We start from the raw sequence: 19,198 nt of genomic DNA on the forward strand, positions 1-19,198 counted from the left end.
TATGTTGGTTACCTATGAAAGTTTGCAGGAGTGAGCTCTGACTTTCATGTCAGGAACTCTTGACATCCAGTTTCTATGTGGGTGTTAGAGAATGGGAAACTGCATATCAATGATGCATGATGATGTGTTAACGAGGATATTAATGCATTACTAACACTGAGAGGCCTCTCACATGCACTAGGTCTCACCATACAGTACCTGGTTAGACTTTTTGTTCTTGATGTCGGAAGTTCATTACCACCAATCTCATACAATTCTCCCAACTTTCTCAATAATGCCCACGTTGTTCAGTGCCTGGTAAGTTTCTGTCCCTAATTACTAACTTGGGTCTCTAGATGACTCATCCAGGACCTTAGTCATCATATTATTGTATTACTGATAGTTAGGCCTATGATAGAACATTCTTCACTTCCCTAAATAACACCAACGACACTCATGAAGCTTGACAAAAGCCAGGTCACCTAAGCTTTTTGATCAGCACTCCAACCATTACCTTAAATATTCATCCCCTCCACAACTGAAGTACAGTGACAGGAGTGAACAGGAGCAGCTCGCCAAGTCTTCTTCAACAGTATCTCCTAATGCCATGATTCAGCTGCCTGGAAGGTTAACAGTGGAAGTGCATGGGAACCTGTACATCTACAAGTTCTCCTTCAAGCCATTCCTTTTTTGTTAAGAATCCCTACAGTGTGGAAACAGGCCATTTGGCCCAACAAGTCCACACCGGCCCTCTGAAGAGCATTCCATCTGCTATCCCCAATACCCCATCCCTGTAACCCTGCATTTCCCATGGTTAATCCACCTAATTTAGGCATTCCTGGACACAATAGCATTGGCAATCCACCTAACCTGTACATCTTTGGACTATGGCAGGAAACCCATGCAGACACGGGGAGAATGTGCAAAACCACACAGGCAGTCGCCCAAGGCTGGATTTGAACTTGAGTCCCTAGCTCTGTGAGGCATCAGTGCTAACCACTGTGCCACCTCTTCCTTTAGTGTTGCTGGACCAAAATCCTGGAAGTCCTTTCTTTACAGTCAGAGTAACTTTACCATGGACTACCATGGCTTGATGAGCAGGCTTACCAACATCGCCTTCGGGAATGTTAGGGATAAACAAAAAATGCTGATCTTGTCAGTGATGCTCACATCCCATGTAGGAATACAAAGAAAGTTTCCATGTGTTGTTCTACTTCAAAGAAGTTTACCGTCCAAATTTTGACCAAAAGTATCCTAAAAAACCCACCATAATAAATTGCATTTTAGCTGAGACGCTGACCATGCAAAGTTATCACTGCATAAATTTTTCACTTAAGTGAGAATTAGCATGTTTAAAATAATTTTACCAATAATGACCATGTTATTTATTTCAGTAATATTTGTTAGGGAATAAATATTAGCCAGGATCTCAGGAGATTTCCTTGCTCTTCAAATAATCCCACAAGATTTTTTTTATATTCACATTAGGTTTTAATATATTCACCTAACAGTGGCCCTTCTGACAGTCCTGCACTGCTTTCAAAACTACACTTGACTATGAGCCTTCAGTGTGCACTTTAATCAATGCAGTGTTCTTGAAACTGCAACTACAATTACCACAAAACCAAAGCTTAGACAGAAATGATGTCCATATCAATTTAGTGAAATTTTTGCAAATTTTCCTCTCAAGTCATAGGATATGATGGGATAGCCTCCATAGAATTTCATCCCCATTTTATATGTAAGCATTAGGATGCAATGTTTGAATGTGTGCATGACATAACTATGGGTCAACAACACCATAGACTAAACCTTCACTGTCTTCTTCAAAGCAGGAATAGTTAATGTAAATGGGTATGAATAATATATTGGGTCAGTGAGAAGGAACAGGCCAGATTATATTAACATTCACCACCCTCTGGCAGTAAGTTCACAAAGTAATGACATTCATGTGAATAAATTTTAAAAAAAGGAGCAATTTCAATATGCCCAACTTGCCTCCTTTCTTCACCCATGGAAGCCACACATTTAATAATTTGCATATTATATTTTTTGTCACCTTCCATCATTGCAAGGATTGCCAAAAGCAAAATACTGTGGATGTTGAAAACCTGAAAACTGAAAATGCTGAACGACACAGTTTCTGGTTTACTGTATATTAGCCTATGTAACATCTACCACAAAGAGTCAGGTTGTTGTGAGTCAGATAAGTTGAAGTCTTTTTACAAGGTTGGTTATTTGAAAAAGCTACAATATTTTAAACCTATGCATATAGTCCGAAATCTGTGCTTCCTAATGTCACTGTTGAATACACATAAAAACAGCCAACTGACCACGCTGACTCCATGATATAGAAAGGATGATTGAAGGCAAAGTAGGTACTTTTACATCAAAAGTTCACATGTCATAGTGTTGTACAACTGCCTTCTAGGTGCAGACCTACCAAGTCTCACATCTCCTGTCACTCGCTTAACACACCCAACTTTTACATCATTATCCCTGTATCACCTCTGCACTGCCTACTCACTCGCCCAGGACACTTCACACCTGCACAGATGATAAAGGCTGTGCCATCCACTTTCAGCTTCAGTAATACCTGCCTCTCTCTCATTCTTAGCAGAAATCAGTCCACAATAGATCAGAAGGACTCAAGACAGACGGTGTGCTGCCTGACATTCAGCTCCTCACCCATTTTACTCAAGGGCCTTGACTCTGATTGCCCTCAGCTTGTCCTGGAATTGTATTAGAGTGTGCCCTTGACTTACTGTGCCAGGACCCTGGAACGAAGGATTGGCTGAGGTCTGCTGACAGCCATCACAAGCATCCTAGCTTTGTCCCAGTGCTAAGTGCCAAAGGAAGACAGTTGGAAGACAGTCAGAGATAACAAGGTGTGGAGCTGGATTAACACAGCACGCCAGGCAGCGTCAGAGGAGCAGGAAAGCTGATGTTTCAGGTCTGGACCCTTCTTCAGAAATAGGGAAGAGGAAGGGAGCTCTGAAATAAATAGAGAGGGAGGAGGCGGTGATAGAAGGTGGATAGTGGAGCAGATAGGTGGAGAGAAGACGGACAGGCCAAGGAGGTGGGGATGAAGCTCGTAAAGGTGAGTGTAGGTAGGGAGTTGGGATGCGGATTGGTCAGAGAGGAGGGAGGGGCAGGTAGGTGGGATGGAAGATGGACAGGTCATCTCTGGAAAATGAGTCTGGTGTCACTGGCTGAGGACCAAATGCACAAAAAGGCAAGGCAAGACAATGCAAGCCAATGATGGTGTGGGCACCCAGGTATGCTTGGAGCGAGTGAGCAATATGACAACAAGCAAAGAACTTGGAGATGCAGCTGGTCCAGTCCACGAGCTGGCTGAATTTCCATTAGCACACAGTGTCCTTGCTGTATCATTACAATGACAAATACTGGTGCATCTTAAGGTGCAGCATTGAAGCATGGAAGTATCCTGTAAGTGAAGTGGAGATGAGTCATGAGGGTTCTTAAAGGCTGACACATTTCACATATGAGTGTTTGTGGATGTGGACTTTGTGTGGTTGGTGCCCATGGAGCATCTTGGTACCTAGTTTTCTACAGGAGGTCCTTGGGAGCAAATGATGAACCAAATCCGTCAGGTACTCACTCTGTTTTTCTCTGTTGGGGGTTTCCTGACATTGCATATGCTTGCTGAGCTCGTTCAAGTGGGAGGCTAAATATTAGTGAGGTGAGTTGGGCTGTTAACAAGCATGTAAGAACCCATTAATCACTATCAATTGGTAATCCATCATTGCCTAGTGAGAATCTCATTATACCACTTGTGAAAAGCATTAAAAATGGTGTAAGTTGCACTTGATCTCGGGATAGGGCTTGCCACACTTCTGTTACACATCTTGCCAAAGATGACATTACTCAGACCGCTGTAAGATTCTGTCCATAAATACCTACAGCCCAACATTAGGCCATTTGGTCTATAATATTTTCCAATTTTTATTTGTTTAATTGCAAAGATTGATGAGACTAATGGTGCGGTATCAGTGACACAAATGCAATATTTTATTGGTCTTAACCAAGTAAACATTTTCTTACGTAGGTGACTCTTTTAACATAGGAATAAAATAGGCGATACAGCCCCCTCAAGCCTATTCTGTCATTCAGTGACATTATGGCTGATCTGTATCTTAACTTCACAGAATGCCCCCTCCAAATCTTGAGTTTTACCCTTTACGTACCTGTCCAGGAATGTGTGAAATCAATTTCAATTTTACATAGCTTTCAATTTAAGATTATGATTTGAGCTAAAATTTCCACATGACTAAGACTCTTCATATGAGGAGGATATCTTTCCTGCCATCCCTACTGAAACGTTTGTTCCTAATCTTAAATTTCCATTCCAGCCTTTGTCTTGGTCTTTGCCAAAATATTCTTTCAAGTTTAAAACAAAGTGTTCCATTATTCTTACATTATCAATAGTTAGAAGCAGGATCAGGAAATGCAGGGTAAATGGCAGAGATATTTAGTTAAACATAACAGTGACGGAATCGTAAAGTCACACAGCACAGGAAACAGATCCTTCAGCCCAACACGTCCGTGCTGACCAGGTTTCCTAACTGAACTAATCCCATTTGCCTGAGATTGGCCCATATCTCTCTAAACCCTTCCTCTTCAAATGTCTTTTAAATGTTGCAATTTTACTCGCATCTATCACTTCCTCTGACAGCTCAGCCCTCATGCGACTACCGTCTGTGTGTCCCCCAGATCCCTTTTCAATCTTTCCCCTCTCATCTTAAACCTATGCTCTCTAGTTACAATGGTAATATGATGGTTATGTATTATACAGGTACTTATCCTTGTACTTAACCTCACGATCGCTTTCAAATTCTGCTATAGCCTCAATCAAATGTCCCCTTAACTTTTTAGATTCAAAAATTGCAAATCTTACTTATGGTGGCTCAGTGGTTAGCATTGTTTCCTCAGTGCCAGGAACCCAGGTTCAATTCCAGCCTTGGGTGACTGTGTGGAGTTTGCACATTCTCCCCGTGTCTGCGTGGGTTTCCTCTGGGTGCTCCGGTTTCTTCCCGCAGTCCAAGGTTGTGCAGGCTGAATTGCCCACAGCATCCAGGGATATGCAGATAGAAATGGTAGGTTAGAGGGATCGGGTAGTGTGGACTCAATGGGCGGAATAGCCTGCTTCTACGCTGTAGGGAGTTTATGATTCCAATATTATCTGTTCACCTCATCTAACCTTTGGAACCCTATTAATGTGGGAAAATATGATGATTTAACTGATCACATGACTGACACCAGTCTAGCATGCGCATATGAAACGAGAGGTCTTAGACACTACACTAGGGAGCTGAGTTTGAGAACAGCCTATGTATAGTTGAAAATAAAGGAATTCTGCATTATAAAATAAGGCAGTGAAGATCCTTACTCAGAATTAAGGAGCAAACAGCCTCAGGGATGGTGCATGTGCACTTACATGCACTGCAACCTGTACTCCTGACCAATATCTCAAAGTGCAGGCAGTCACATTGACTTTAAGCACAAGAGAAATCAGTTAACATTCTGATTAATCACTTGTGTGTTCAGTCAAAGGCCAAAACATTCTTTATAAGATGTGGTTCTTTTCGCAGTATTGCTGCTGATTTCTGACAGATGCTTAGTAAGCCTGCTGCTGCTGCAAAAAAAAATCACTTTCATATTCTAGCCCTCTTGCTAAAAAAATGCCATTCATTAGCTGATTTGATTATTTTGTTTTATAAACTACATGTTGATGATCCCACTGTTCCTTGCTTTTCTTCATGTCAATAAAATCTGGATCTCTTTTATTTTTCACCCAAAATAGATTATTTCACTCTTGACATTAAAATTCATTTGTCATTGTTTCTCCCACACACAGTCTATCAATATCTCTCGATAATTTTATGCTCCTGTCTACACAGCTTACTATACCTCCAATCTTTGTGTCATTTGCAAATAAAGTATAAGACAAAACTTGGGTCTTGCAAAACAGACAATGAAAGATATAATCTATGTGTCTTGTTACCAACAAAAAATGTCACACCCAAGTATAATAAACAAGACTCTGCATTTGTCTCCTGTCCCCATCTCCTCAATACATTTAATCAAAGCTTGATTATGCAAACAGATAATGCCCAAGGCATTGCCTACCTGCCAGGTTTCCAAAAATTCCTATCAAATCTGAGGTTAGGTAACATCACCAGGGACCTCATCTATGTTCCTCCAAGAACTGTTGTCATAACTTGGCCTTGTAAACAAAAAAGAAAAATTGAAACTTGTTTGGCAGGCTTATGTGCTACTGCAGTCACCCTGTCACAATTCTGAATGGGGAATCTTGATGCAATTTGACAGCATGGTGTTGATGGTGGTTCAACTTGTTAAGTGGAGGTGAATGAATAGAATCTCAGAAATTGCTGGAAAATCTCAACCAACACTTGTGGATAGAAAGCAGTGATAACGTTCTAGGGATCCTTCTTTAGAACACAGGTGCTACTGAGTTTTTCCAGCAATTTCTGATTTCCAGCATCCACAGTTCTTATTTTTTGTCCTTTAATCATAGAATCCCTACTGTGCGGAATGAGGGCATTCAGCCAATTGAGCCTGCACCAAACCTCCGAAGAGCATCCTACCCTATCCATGTAAGCGTCCCACCCTATCCCTGTGACCTACATTTCCCATGGCTAATCCACTTAGTCTGTACATCCCTGGACACTACAGGGCAATTTAGCATGGTCAATTCGCCCAACCGGCACACCTTTGCGGACAGTGGGAGGAAACCGGAGCGCCCAGGGGCAACCCACACAGACACATGGAGAATGTGTAAACTCCACACAGTCAGCCTAGGCGCTGTGAGACAGCAGTGCTAATTACTGAGCCATCGTGCTGCCCTGATGTTGCAATATGCACTTCCAGTCCATGAGTCCTTCATGCCCTTCTGGGCATCATGTTTCACTTTGAACTTGCATTGTTGAGGACTTAATTTTGTAATTTCGTCATCCCATAGAAGGATTGGGAGTAAAAGTGGTGAAATTAAACATGGTGCACATGGAAAACAAGCAGTTGCAACTCAGAATGCTGGAAAAACGCAGCAGTTCTGGCAAGATCCGAGGAAGGAGAATTTCGAATTTGGCATGACTCTTCTGCAGAGCTCAGTATTGACACCAGACACCAGAAAACTTGCCCGATTTTCCTTTTCACTGAAGCTGATGGAAAGAAAGAAATGTATTGATTATATTGTGCATGCAACTCCTCTGCAGTACATTTTCATCACGCAGACATTGGTAAGTTTTCAAACAAATATTTTCCAGAAGCATAAGCTATTAATCCCCATGACATGAGTTTTATTTCCAACAGTTTGAAATGGCAAATTCAGTTTGAAAATAGTAAAGCAGATTTCAATAGATGTGGCCTTATTGGATTGTCATAATAACCCAACTGTAAAACATGACAGGAGTTTACAGCAGGTTAGTGTGATAGGTGAAGGATATAATTTACTGTGTATAGGGTTGAGATAGATTGTTTTTGGGGAAAAGCAAGGAATGGGAATATATAGTATCAGAAACACATTACACCTACACAATCAATTGGACAGATTCTGAAATCTCATAGATTCCCTCCATAAACTCAGATCTGTAGTTTCTGGGAATGTTGTTTGGTGAGGTTTGTTTCTGATGCATGTAGAAAAGAAGACGGCCAGTTTGCAGTTTACAAGATGCAAATGAATGAATATCCAGTCTATTTGCCTGTGCAATTTGCATTGCTTTGTGGAAGAGTATTGAGAAGACATAGAGGACTCAGAAGTCTTCTTTAAATAGCACTCATGATTTTTTTTACTTCATCTGACCAGGCAGTGGAACTTTTGCTGACACATTTGAAGATTGTGTCGTCTCTGCTAATTTAACACCTCTTCAGAACAATATTAATAGATCAGTTTTGCATATTTGCTCCATAGTAAGGGGAGCCTAAGCCCATTGCCTTCTGATTCAGTCAGGAACACTACCAACCTAGTGAGGGCTGGGACTCTTCACTGTGATGGTATTTCTCAAAATATATAAGAAAAAAGCCATTTTTCATTACATTTATACATGATACAGACTTATTTGTCTCCTTTGAAAATTCTCAGTTTTAGTTATTTCGCTGAGGTTCTTTTCAAATGACTTACGTGTGAATATCATTTTTATTTAATAATATATCACTATATTAAGCTTTATAAATTGGAAATGTTTAAAGTACATCTATTTTATTCTTCATTACTAACAAGACTATTTTCTAAGACAACAAAAAAAGATTAAAACTGAAGAATATGAATACTTTAAAATATTGTAGCTATCAAGCTGTGTATCCAAACAATAGCAATAAGAACACTTCTGCTGTTAAGGATGAAGAGGCATGAAAATTGAATTAAAAGTATGACACAGGAAGACTAATACAAAGCAACATCATAAAATATTTTTTGCTATGATGAGTAGCTGAAGAATATTGCTGAAGTACATTCATGACACAACAAAAAATCAAATCAGATGCATTCTGAATTCTTTGCTGTGAGCTTGCAGAATAGGTTTGTCACTATGCATAGTTGATCATGATTGATTTTGGTTATCTGTCTGTTCAGAATGGTTGTTGCTAATATCGACATATTATGGAGACAGAGATATTCAATTGGTTTATCTCCTCATAAATGTCCACCTAGACTTTCTATCATCAAGAGCAGAATGAGTTAATGCTTTTGGCATTCTGTACCTGGACCATCAGGTTTATCACACAGGATGGATTTGTGCTAATTTAAATGTGATGTATTTTACAAATATGTAAAGCAGCAGTAAAGTCAAAAGTCACACGACACCAGGTAATAGGCCAAAAAGTTTATTTGAAATCACAAGCTTTCAGAGCGCTACTCCTTTATCAGGTGAGGTGACACTTCACCTGATGAAGGAGCAGTGCTCAAAAAACCTGTGATTTCAAATAAACCTGTTGAACTATAACCTGATGTCGTGTGACTTCTGACTTTGTCCACCCCATCCAACACTGGCACCTCCACATAAAAGCAGCAATAGGCAGTATTAATGAAATTTGCTTTGCCAAAATTTTAAAACTGGAAGAGCATCACACAAAGTGAGGGACCTTGCATTCTTGTTTTCTTACTTGCTCACAGTTTCCTGATAAGACAGCAACAAGGCATGTCTTTTGGATCCACTTAAGTTAGAAGATCGAATGATTGAAAACATATAATGTGCCTTTATACTTAGAAACAACAAACTTTTCAGAAGAAAATTTTTCAGTGATCAACCTGACCTCATTATGAGTCTCTTGGCTGTAATTAATGATTGAATAGTGAAATAGAACACAAAACGCAGGAGACCATTCAGCCCATTGTGCTTGTGTTTGTTCTTAAAAAGAACAGTTAGACTTAGTCCTACATTCCCACATTTTGTCTGTAATCCTGTATACTTTTCATTCTCAAGAACCTATTTGACTTGCTTTAAAAACCACTTGTGGAATCAACTTGCACTAGCTTTTAAGTCTTGGTATTCCATAACCCAACTATTCTTGTAACTCAAATGATCCCTTTCCTTTTGAAACAAAAAGACAAGCCCAGCAAATATGCTAAAGTTAGGTCAAAACATATAATCCAAGTTTTAAACAGCTTCCAAACCAACCTTTTCATTTGTCCATTGCCACATGTTGGGGTGAATCTGTTGGGTTGAGTACAGATCCAACACAATTTTGGCAATGTCACCTGATACCTACCCAAACTGAACATCAGTTCTGAGGAAGGGTCACCGGACCCAAAACGTTAACTCTAATTTTTCTTCACAGATGCTGCCAGACCTGCTGATCTTTTCCAGCAACTTCTGTTTTTGTTCCTGAATGTCAGCGGGGTGGGTTGAAACTCAAGTCATCTTCTGCAGTCACCCCACGTAAAGTCCCTTGATGGTGTTTATATTCCAGTACTTTACCTCTGGTCTTTCTCCCACTGATGTATATTCTTAACAGCTCAATATAACTGGTTAAATAATGTACAATGGTATTTTTAATGTAACCTTTACTTATTTCTATGATGCAGTAACCTGATGGCCCATCACACTTGATTCCTTCATACCAGAAGACTTTTTATTGCAGCTGTACTCTGTGGAACAGAGAAATGTGATTAGGAAATAGCTGAATTTAATTTGTAGGCCATGAGATGGCAGCCATTTATTATACACGTAGCAAACTTATGAAATGGACTGTTTTATTGGCAGCTATTTGACAAATGTTTCCATAATGGATCAGATTTTGTACCTCTATCAGATAGTTGTTATCTTATCAAGTATGTGTTCATAAATAATATCATGGACAGTAAATTGATTTAATATATTTCCTTCCTAAATAGGTCATATCTAAATACTTTTCTTCAATAATTAATCAGTTTTATCCCCCTTAATGTTACTGACATGTAGAATAATGCATAACCTGAAATGCAAATGACATAAATCCAGATCCAACTTTGTTAATTCTTCATTTCTTAAATTATACCTTTAATGCAAAAGAAGACTTGCATTTATATAATGCCTTCCAAGGAGGTTGCAAGGTGCTTTACAACCATTGAATGTGGTCACTGTTCTATTTCAGCAAGGACCAAAATTAAAAATTTTGATATTGAGCAAATAACATATCTTTGTAGACTTAGATGAAGACTAAATATTGACTAGGACATCATGGATAACTCCCTCACTGTTTTTTTGAACAATGCCATAGAAACATATCGTAAGAAGATTGCAAAGCAAAAAAGAAGACGAAAAATATAAATGTTGTGAAAACTATTACATAGAATTTATAGCACAAAGACATTCAGCTACCCACCCCAATGATCTGTGCTGTTGTCACATGTAAAATACCACTCACATTACAAAAGCTAAGCCTATTAACACGTCCTTCCATTCCTTTCTCATTCCTAGCTTACTTGCTGGGAACGATAGCATATTGGCTTTGTAATCTGATTAATTTAGGGGCTTGAACAATGGATGTAGTAACATGAGCTCAAAGCCCATCATGGTTACTGGAGATTTCAACTGTTATTAACTTACTGAGTCTGGAATGTGCACTAAAGAAAATGCCATCTTGATTACTTTCCTGTAAATACTTTAACTGCTGTGTTGTTTTAAGAGCTTGATATGATAATAAGTCAAGGATCAGAATCATCACTTAGTGTCGTATGTATCCAACAGAAGCATGGTATCAGGAGGTTGTACACATAATTATCTGTACTTGCACATCTACACTTGAATTCCAGAAAAATAAATTGCCACAGAATCAGCTCATAACAGAAAAAAATGTTAAGCTTGAGCTGTAGCCAAAAACAGCACAGCACAGTTTTATTTTAAGAAAGCAATCAAACCCGAAACATTGACAGAATTTGTAAAAAGTCAGGGGCATTCCCAGCATGAATTAGAAGCCTACAGAAATCCTAAACAGATTGAATGCCTTTAATCAAAGGATGTATCTACACTTTTCAGATTTAGCTGTAGCAGAACCTTATGGAAAATGATGGTCAGAGAATGTTAGGAAGGAAAGAAAAAAAAAAATACAACGTAGGAGTATTGTGTGCAATTCTGGTCTCCCTGCTATAGGATGGATGTTGTGAAACTAGAAAGGGTTCAAATAAGATTTACGAGGATATTGCCAGGGTTAGAGGGTTTGAGCTACAGGGAGAGGCTGAATAGGCTTGGGCTATTTTCCTGGAGCACTGAAGACTGAGGGGTGACCTTATATAGGTTTATAAAATCATGAGGGGCATAGATAGGATAAATAAGTAAGGTCTTTTCTCTGGGATAGCAGAGCCCAAAACTAGAGCGCATAGGTTTAAGGTGAGAGAGGAAAGATGTAATAGGGACCTAAGGGGTAACTTTATCATGCAGATTGTGGTACATAAATGGAATGAGCTGCCAGAGGATGTGGCGGAGGCTGGTATGATTATAGCATTTAAAAGGCATTTAGATGGGTATATGAATAGGAAGGGTTAGTGGGAAATGCGCCAAATGCTGACAAATGAGATTAGATTTATTTAGGATATCTCTCGGCATTGATGAGTTGGACCAAAGGGTTTGTTTCCTTGCTGTATAGCTCTATGACTGTATTATACCAGCAATCAATACCAGATGTGATAAAGATTACAAAACAAAAATACACTTACAGCTCAGTATCTGAATGCATGTTATATTCATAATTAAGTAAATGAATTGATACTGCAATTTGAAGTGAATAAATATGATGTATGGTCATTCTGAAGATGTGGCTGAGAGATGACAAGGAATGGATTTTGAATATTGAGGTGTAAAGTAACCATTGTAATGCTGGATCGTAGGGCTGTTTTCTGATTAGAGAGAGACAACTCGTGATGGTTTAACCTGAGGGTTACCATGTCTCAAATGAGGAAAGATTTCAAGAAGGAGAGTCTTTCCTGGTAACCTCAGCTGGTGTGGGAATTGGACCCAACCCATTGGCATCACACTGCTTCACAAACCAGCTGTCCAGCTGCCTGAGCTAACCGACCCCCACTGTTGAGGAGTATATGATATTCAAAACGAAAGAGAGGAGGGTTATGCTTTCTAAACAATGATGATATTGGTGAAATAGTTAGGGTTGATGTTGGTTCAGAAGACCAAGATGTACAATTGGTCTCAGTGGAGCTGAGGAATAGCTGGAGAAAAAATATTCACCAGTTGGAATGAAATACAGAAACAGAACAGAAACCACAACTTTGGAAAATTTATACAAAAAAAAAGAATGGGTGCTTATGATAAAGAGATGGCAATATTGTAAGTGATTTTAATCTGCATGAAAGCAGAAAAAATATTATTGGCGATTGTAGATTTGACGGCACTCTCAAAGAATGCTGTCAAGATCATTTCTTAGAAAAGCATGTTCTGGAACCAACCAGGAGCAACTTATAGCAGGTTTGGTATTGTGGAATTGGACGGTGTGATATAAGCTGTCGGACACATACTATTGACAGGTTTGGGTTTTGAATTTTGAATTAGTATCATGTGGGTTTTCTGCATGTCTGAAGTTAATAATTAACATGTACGTGTCTTTGTAACAATGGTGATTTCCTTAAGACTGTTTGTGAAAGGGCTACTTTGACAGCCTAAAAAGATTTTTGTTTAATTTTGGGTTTTAGGACTTAGCAAGGCAAAAAATTGTCTCTCAAGATTTTTGTTGGAACTTTCTGCACTGGGAGTTTTGCTTAAGCTTCAGGGAAAGACCCACAGAAAAGAGACAGATTTTGTTTCAGTTTAACTTTTTGGGGCAGTTCTGTAAAATCTTTAAATGGAGATGCCTGTATTTAGCATTGTTCCTGAGAAGGAGACAATATATTGAAACTAGATTACCTTAGAGTAAGGAGTTAATGATAGCCCCAGGCATGAAGTTGGTATCAAACCCTGAAGAGGACTTGAAGCTGAGTTTGTTTAAACTTGGGTGAATAAAAGCTCCAGGAATAAGCTAGCAGAGGTTCTAGTTTAGGAGCTAAAGTCACAATTATCTTTGAATTTGTGTTATAAGTAAATAGATCAGTTCATTCTATTTTATCTTTCTTTATTTTGCTTTATTAGATTTGTTTTATTGTTACAAATAGTTTAGCAGAGTGAGGGGTGACTTGATTGAAGTTAATTAGATTCTGAAATGCTTTGAAAAGTTGGATGTGGAAAATATACTTCCTATGGTGACACTGCCGCCTCACAGCTCTACGGACCCAGATTTGATTCCAGCCTCGAGTAACTGTCTGTGTAGAGTTTGCACATTCTCCCCGTGTCTGCGTGCATTTCTTCCGGGAGCACCAATTTCTTCCTACAGTCCAAAGATGTGTAGGTTTGATGTATTGGCCATGTTAAATTGCCCCACGGTGTCCAGGGATGTGCAGATTGGATGGATTAGCTATAGAGTAAAAACCCTATATGCGGTTAGGGTAGAGTGAGGTGGGTCTGGGTGGGATGTTCTTCAGAGGGGTGGTGCAGACTTGATGGGCTGAATGATCTCTATCTGCAGCGTAGGCAATCAATGATTCTTATTGGTGATCCTGAACTTTGGGGCACTGTTTTAAAATCAGGGGTCACCCGTTTCAGGACAGAGATGAGAAAACATTATCTTTCAAAGCGTTGTGCAACTCTGGAATTCTCTATCTTAGACGGCATTGCAGGCAAGGCCATTGGATACTTCTAAGGCAGAGGTAGATAAATATGTAGACAATGGAATCAAAGGTTATTGTAGGTTGTTGGGAATGTGGAAATCAGTACAGAAGCAGCAGCCATGATGTTTTTGAAGGATGGAGCAGGTTTAAAGGGCTGAATGACCTACTTCTGTTAATAATTTGTGTGTTCATATGAAATTAAATAAGTAAACTGTAAAAGTCGGCATTGGAAAGAGAGGTGTCACACAGTGTCAATACTTCAGTCATGCCTGTATCAGATCAGATATATCTTGCTAAGCTATGACATGCTGTAAAATCAATGTTGTGTAAAAGTATACTTGAGAATTCAATGTCTAGAGCTGGTGTCTTTTAGTCTATAGCAACAAGAATGAATTGACCAGTTTGTCATCAGGTGCCATACAACGGCAATGACAGTGATTTTTCAAAGAATGAATTGTCTGAATCAATAATAGAAGCTGTAAAAGCTTCAACTTTTGTCTTGGCTCTCAAAAAAGATCTCTTAGCAAAAAAAAGGTCATTGACATTGACACTCTGCTAAAAGACGGCAGAAAATATGATGCAATTGTAGCCAGAGAAAAGTCAAAGGAAACTTATTTGCTTCACTAATCCTTTTGGGGCGATTTGCCATCCTTACTCAGTCTGGCCTGTATGTGACCTCAGACCCTCTGCAATGTTTTAACACTTAACTGCCTTTGATGGGGTGTAGTCAGCCAAAAAGTGGTTAAGAAGATTATTCACCAGCAGTATAGGATCTGAGCTGATGATAATACATGACAAATCAGATCCCAGAATGAATCCTGTTTGATACATCACAATTTTAATTTTATTTCAGTCAGTTACTGTGATGGTTCATCACTGTAACATATTCACTCAAGGATGCAAATATCAGTTAAAAACAGCATAAGTATATGATGTAAAAGATATTAAAAACAAATCTATACACTTTTGACAGTTTAGAAAGATTTTAATGCAAATAGCAAAACAAAATTTCAAACTATATCCCAGCATCTGAAATTGCCAACTCCCAGAGAAATAGCAATCTGACTACTGACTTGTCAGTTCTCCTCATTGGATCGCTGAAACAGTTTTACAACTTTTTTTTTAGTCTGCTGGCATAAACATTCTTTTCAATTCTGATGGCCTAAGCCTCTTTTCAGTTCTCACAACTTCTGTACAAACTCTCCCAGCTTGGAAACTTCACAAGCTATACATACCTCTGCTTGAGTAATGAGTTGCCTCAAACCAAAAACTTGATTCTCCTGCCAAAGGAAAACTTCTGCACTGAAGCCCTGATTCTTCAGAAGCTAAACTAATTGCTTCTGATCTGCTGTAAACTCAACAGTATCATAATTTTAACTGTAACCACCCCAGAGGTATCCTGCCAGGCACTTCACCAGATCACAAGACTGGTTGGAAATAATATGTTAGGTTAGTGTACAAAATGACTTCCTGAACTTTTTAAAGAAGTACTTTCACAGAACTGGAAGTTCACATCTGCCTTTACTTTAAAATTCCAAAATCCCAAATTCCCAAATGGTGGTACATGGTAATGTGTATTATCTAACTTTAATCATAACCACCTTCTCAAGAGAGATTAAGAATGGGCAATAAGTGTGGTCCTGTGAGAATTTCCCATATGTTGCGAATGAATAAACATGTATTTGGTTTTGAATGCAATTTATCTATGCCATTCACCAAAACTACTCCACTTTTACATTCATATCTTTTAGTGAAGAAGATCATCCTGAATTAATAGTGCATTTATTATCTTCTATTTATGAACCTAGTCTTAAGAACTCCCATCTTCTTTGTGTCTACCCTTTCAGAATGAGTTTCTGTTGCCACATGACTTTTGGCTCAGTGTTATAACCTAAGCATTGGAGGAATGGCTGCCCTTGACTATGCTGGAAGATGGAACCATCGAACTATGGGTACATTACAGCACAAAAAGAGATCATTCATCCCAACAAATCTACATCGGCTGAATAAAGAGACACCCATTCTAATTCCATTATTCAGCACCTGAATTCATAGCCTTGCAGTTTACAGAACTTCAGGTGTGGGTACAAGTCCCTTTTAAATGAATTGTGGGTTTCTTCATTAACCATCACAGTGAATTCCAGACATCCTCCGTCCTCTGAAGGAAGAAAGATTTCCCTCATGTTTCTTCTAATCATTCTACCAATCACTTTAATGTGTTGACCATGGAATTCACCTCTGTGTTATGTGAATCAGGTCTTTCCACTCTATCCGAGCCCCTCATTAGTTTTTACACTAATTAAGTCAGCCCTCAGACTTCCCTGTCCTAAAGAGACAACGTTAACCTTTTGATTCATTCTTCATAGCAACAATTATCAAGCCCTGGCAACATCCTTGTAAGTATCTTCTCTACTCTGTCTAGAGCAAGTATTTGAGTTTATAATAATTTCTCCTTATTTAGGAGTGACTATTATCTGAATCTGGTCAGTTTCTGCAAAGACTGATTGTAACCTCAATTCCATATTCCTTCTTACCCCCGATGGCTATTCACCCACTTGCTTAACAATAATCTATCCACCTTAGTGTGAAAATAATTCAAAGACTCTGCTTTCCCCAATCCCCGAATCTCTGTTTGAAATGGTTTGTTTTTGTTCAATGACCAGAGGAGAAAAACAGACAGTAATACTTGGAAAGGAACTGATTGTGTTGGAACTAACAAAGTGTGGAGCTGGTGGAACACAACAGGCCAGGCAGCATCAGGGGAACAGGAAAGCTGACGTTTCAAGTCGGGGACCCTTCTTCAGAATTCTGATTTCTGAAGAAGGGTCCCGACCTGAAACGTCAGCTTTCCTGTTCGTCTGATGCTGCCTGGCCTGCTGTGTTCATCCAGCTCTACACTGTGTTATCTCTGACTCCAACATCTGCAGTTCTTGCTATCTCAATGATTGTATTGGAGCAATGTTTTGAGTTAAACAAAAGTCAGGCCAGTATGCATCATTCACAAGTTTTACTTTTTAGATCCCTTCTGGAGATCCCTTATGATTCTCCCATTTCAGGAAGCATTATCTCCACATCCAACCTGTTTAGACTGCTCAGGATCATAGAGGTTTCAGTCAGAAAGTGTTTAAATGCAGCAATTTCATACTATCAATGCATGTCAATTACAAAGCAAAGAATGAAATGCCATTTACCATTTTTTGTAAAGTTAACAGCAGAGTTGTGGCAACAACTTTGAGACTTTGGCATCTCCCAGGTACAGTGGAGGCTAAAGGCTTCTTTAAGGTTGTAGCAGCTTTGACTCCCTGCATCCATTACTTGCATTTAAGATCTCCACCTGAAATAGCAGACTGAGTCTCAACAACATCGACTACATTTCAACTGGCTTGGAAAGGAAATTTGTCATGGGGAAAGAATATTAGTTGTGAAGAGTTGATTAATACTTCAAAGATCACATGTACAATGGACCAAATGGCTGAATGCTGCACACTATGATTCTATGAATGCTTCTGCATTAAGCAATTAATTTCAAATGTATATTTAAATGAGTTACCTTGTTCCATACTTATAACATTTTTTAAATTTTCTCATGGGATATGGTTATTGCTGGGCTAGGCCAGCATTTATTGTCCATCCCTAATTGTCCAGAGGGCAGTTAAGAGTTAACCACATTGCTGTGAGTCTGGAATCACATAGAGTCCAGACCAGGTAAAGAGAGAAGATTTCCTTCCCTAAATGGCATTAGTGAAGTAGGTGGGTATTTACAGTAGTCACCAATGGTCGCGCTTTCATTCCAGATTTTATTTGATTCAAATTTCACCATCTGCAACGTTGCAATTTGAATCCATGCCCAAGAACACTGGCCTGTGGTCATGGATAGATAGCCAGTGATGTTAGCATTACACCACAGTCCCTGTAAACTGCATAGAAAGAAAACCCAGCCTCAAGTGTAATGAGAAGGATGATTAAGCCTTGACTTATTTACTATTCATTAACAACAAGGGAAACTTAACTCATAATTGGCATTTTCACAAAGTTCTGTGATTGACAAAGAACTAGCATGCACAGTGGACCGAAGAACCCCCTTTTGTGTTGGATCATTCCACAATTATATGCTATGATTGAAATTCTTCCCCCTGGTAACCTTCTTAATGGGGCTGTTAGAAAATCCTTGTTATGAAAAAGGAATAGTGACAGTTACCTGTTCTTCAGGATGCCAAAATTAACAGATGTAAATGTTTTATTATTGACTCATATTTTCTGTTGCTACATTGTAGAAAGAGCTCCTTGTAAGAATTTGTGTCCTGACTAAAGTCACCAGTCAGGATCTTAGGAATTCTGTGTCTTTCACAAGAGTTATTGAGATTATGAAAATGAGTAATTTTCATTCGGTACAGGGAGATGACAAATGATTATATTTTTTACTCTGTATTTTTCCTTCACATTATATCTTTCTTTTGGCTCTGAACTGAAAGTACATAATTTACAATGTTAGTAGCAGTACATTTGAATTGAAGTCCCCTGGATGCTGTCTGAAGGAAAGAATTAGCTGAACTCCATATGTTAAGCAGATCTGCATATTCTTTTTGAGTAATGTATCCAAGACGTTTCAAGTGGATACAGTACTGAAGTCAACTATTCAGCCCTTCATTTCTGTGCCAGTCCTCTGCAAGAGCTGCTCAGTTAGTTTCCTCTCCTATCCTTTCCCCATTATCCTATTTTTGTTGGATGATTATGGGGGCACAGGTTCAAGGTGAGAGGGTGAAAGTTTAAGGGAAATGTGCAAGGGAAGTTTTTCACACAGAGAGTGGTAGGAGCCTGGAACATACTATCAGAAAAGGTGGTGGATGCGGGCAAGTTAGCGACATTTAAGAGGCATCTGGATGGTCACATGAATAGGGAGGGAATAAAGGGATACGGACTGAATAAGGGCAGAAGGTTTATTTTTTAGATTAGTTAGGGCATGATGATCGGCACAGGCTTGGAGAGCCGAAGGGCCTGCTTCTGTGCTATGCTTCTCTTTAGTTTGATCTTTGTTCTAAAACCATTTCAAAA

The 19,198-nt window shown here is 39.0% G+C and overlaps 1 protein-coding gene across 1 annotated transcript in view; it reads left to right on the forward strand.

The window, feature by feature from the left end:
* Positions 1–19,198, forward strand: part of LOC109917057 (contactin-associated protein-like 5) — a 651,846-nt gene that overhangs the window by 579,514 nt on the left and 53,134 nt on the right. The window lies entirely within an intron of this gene.

This window comes from Rhincodon typus, chromosome 7 (genome assembly GCF_021869965.1).
Source record: "Rhincodon typus isolate 14 chromosome 7, sRhiTyp1.1, whole genome shotgun sequence".
NCBI classification, from domain to species: Eukaryota; Metazoa; Chordata; class Chondrichthyes; order Orectolobiformes; family Rhincodontidae; genus Rhincodon; species Rhincodon typus.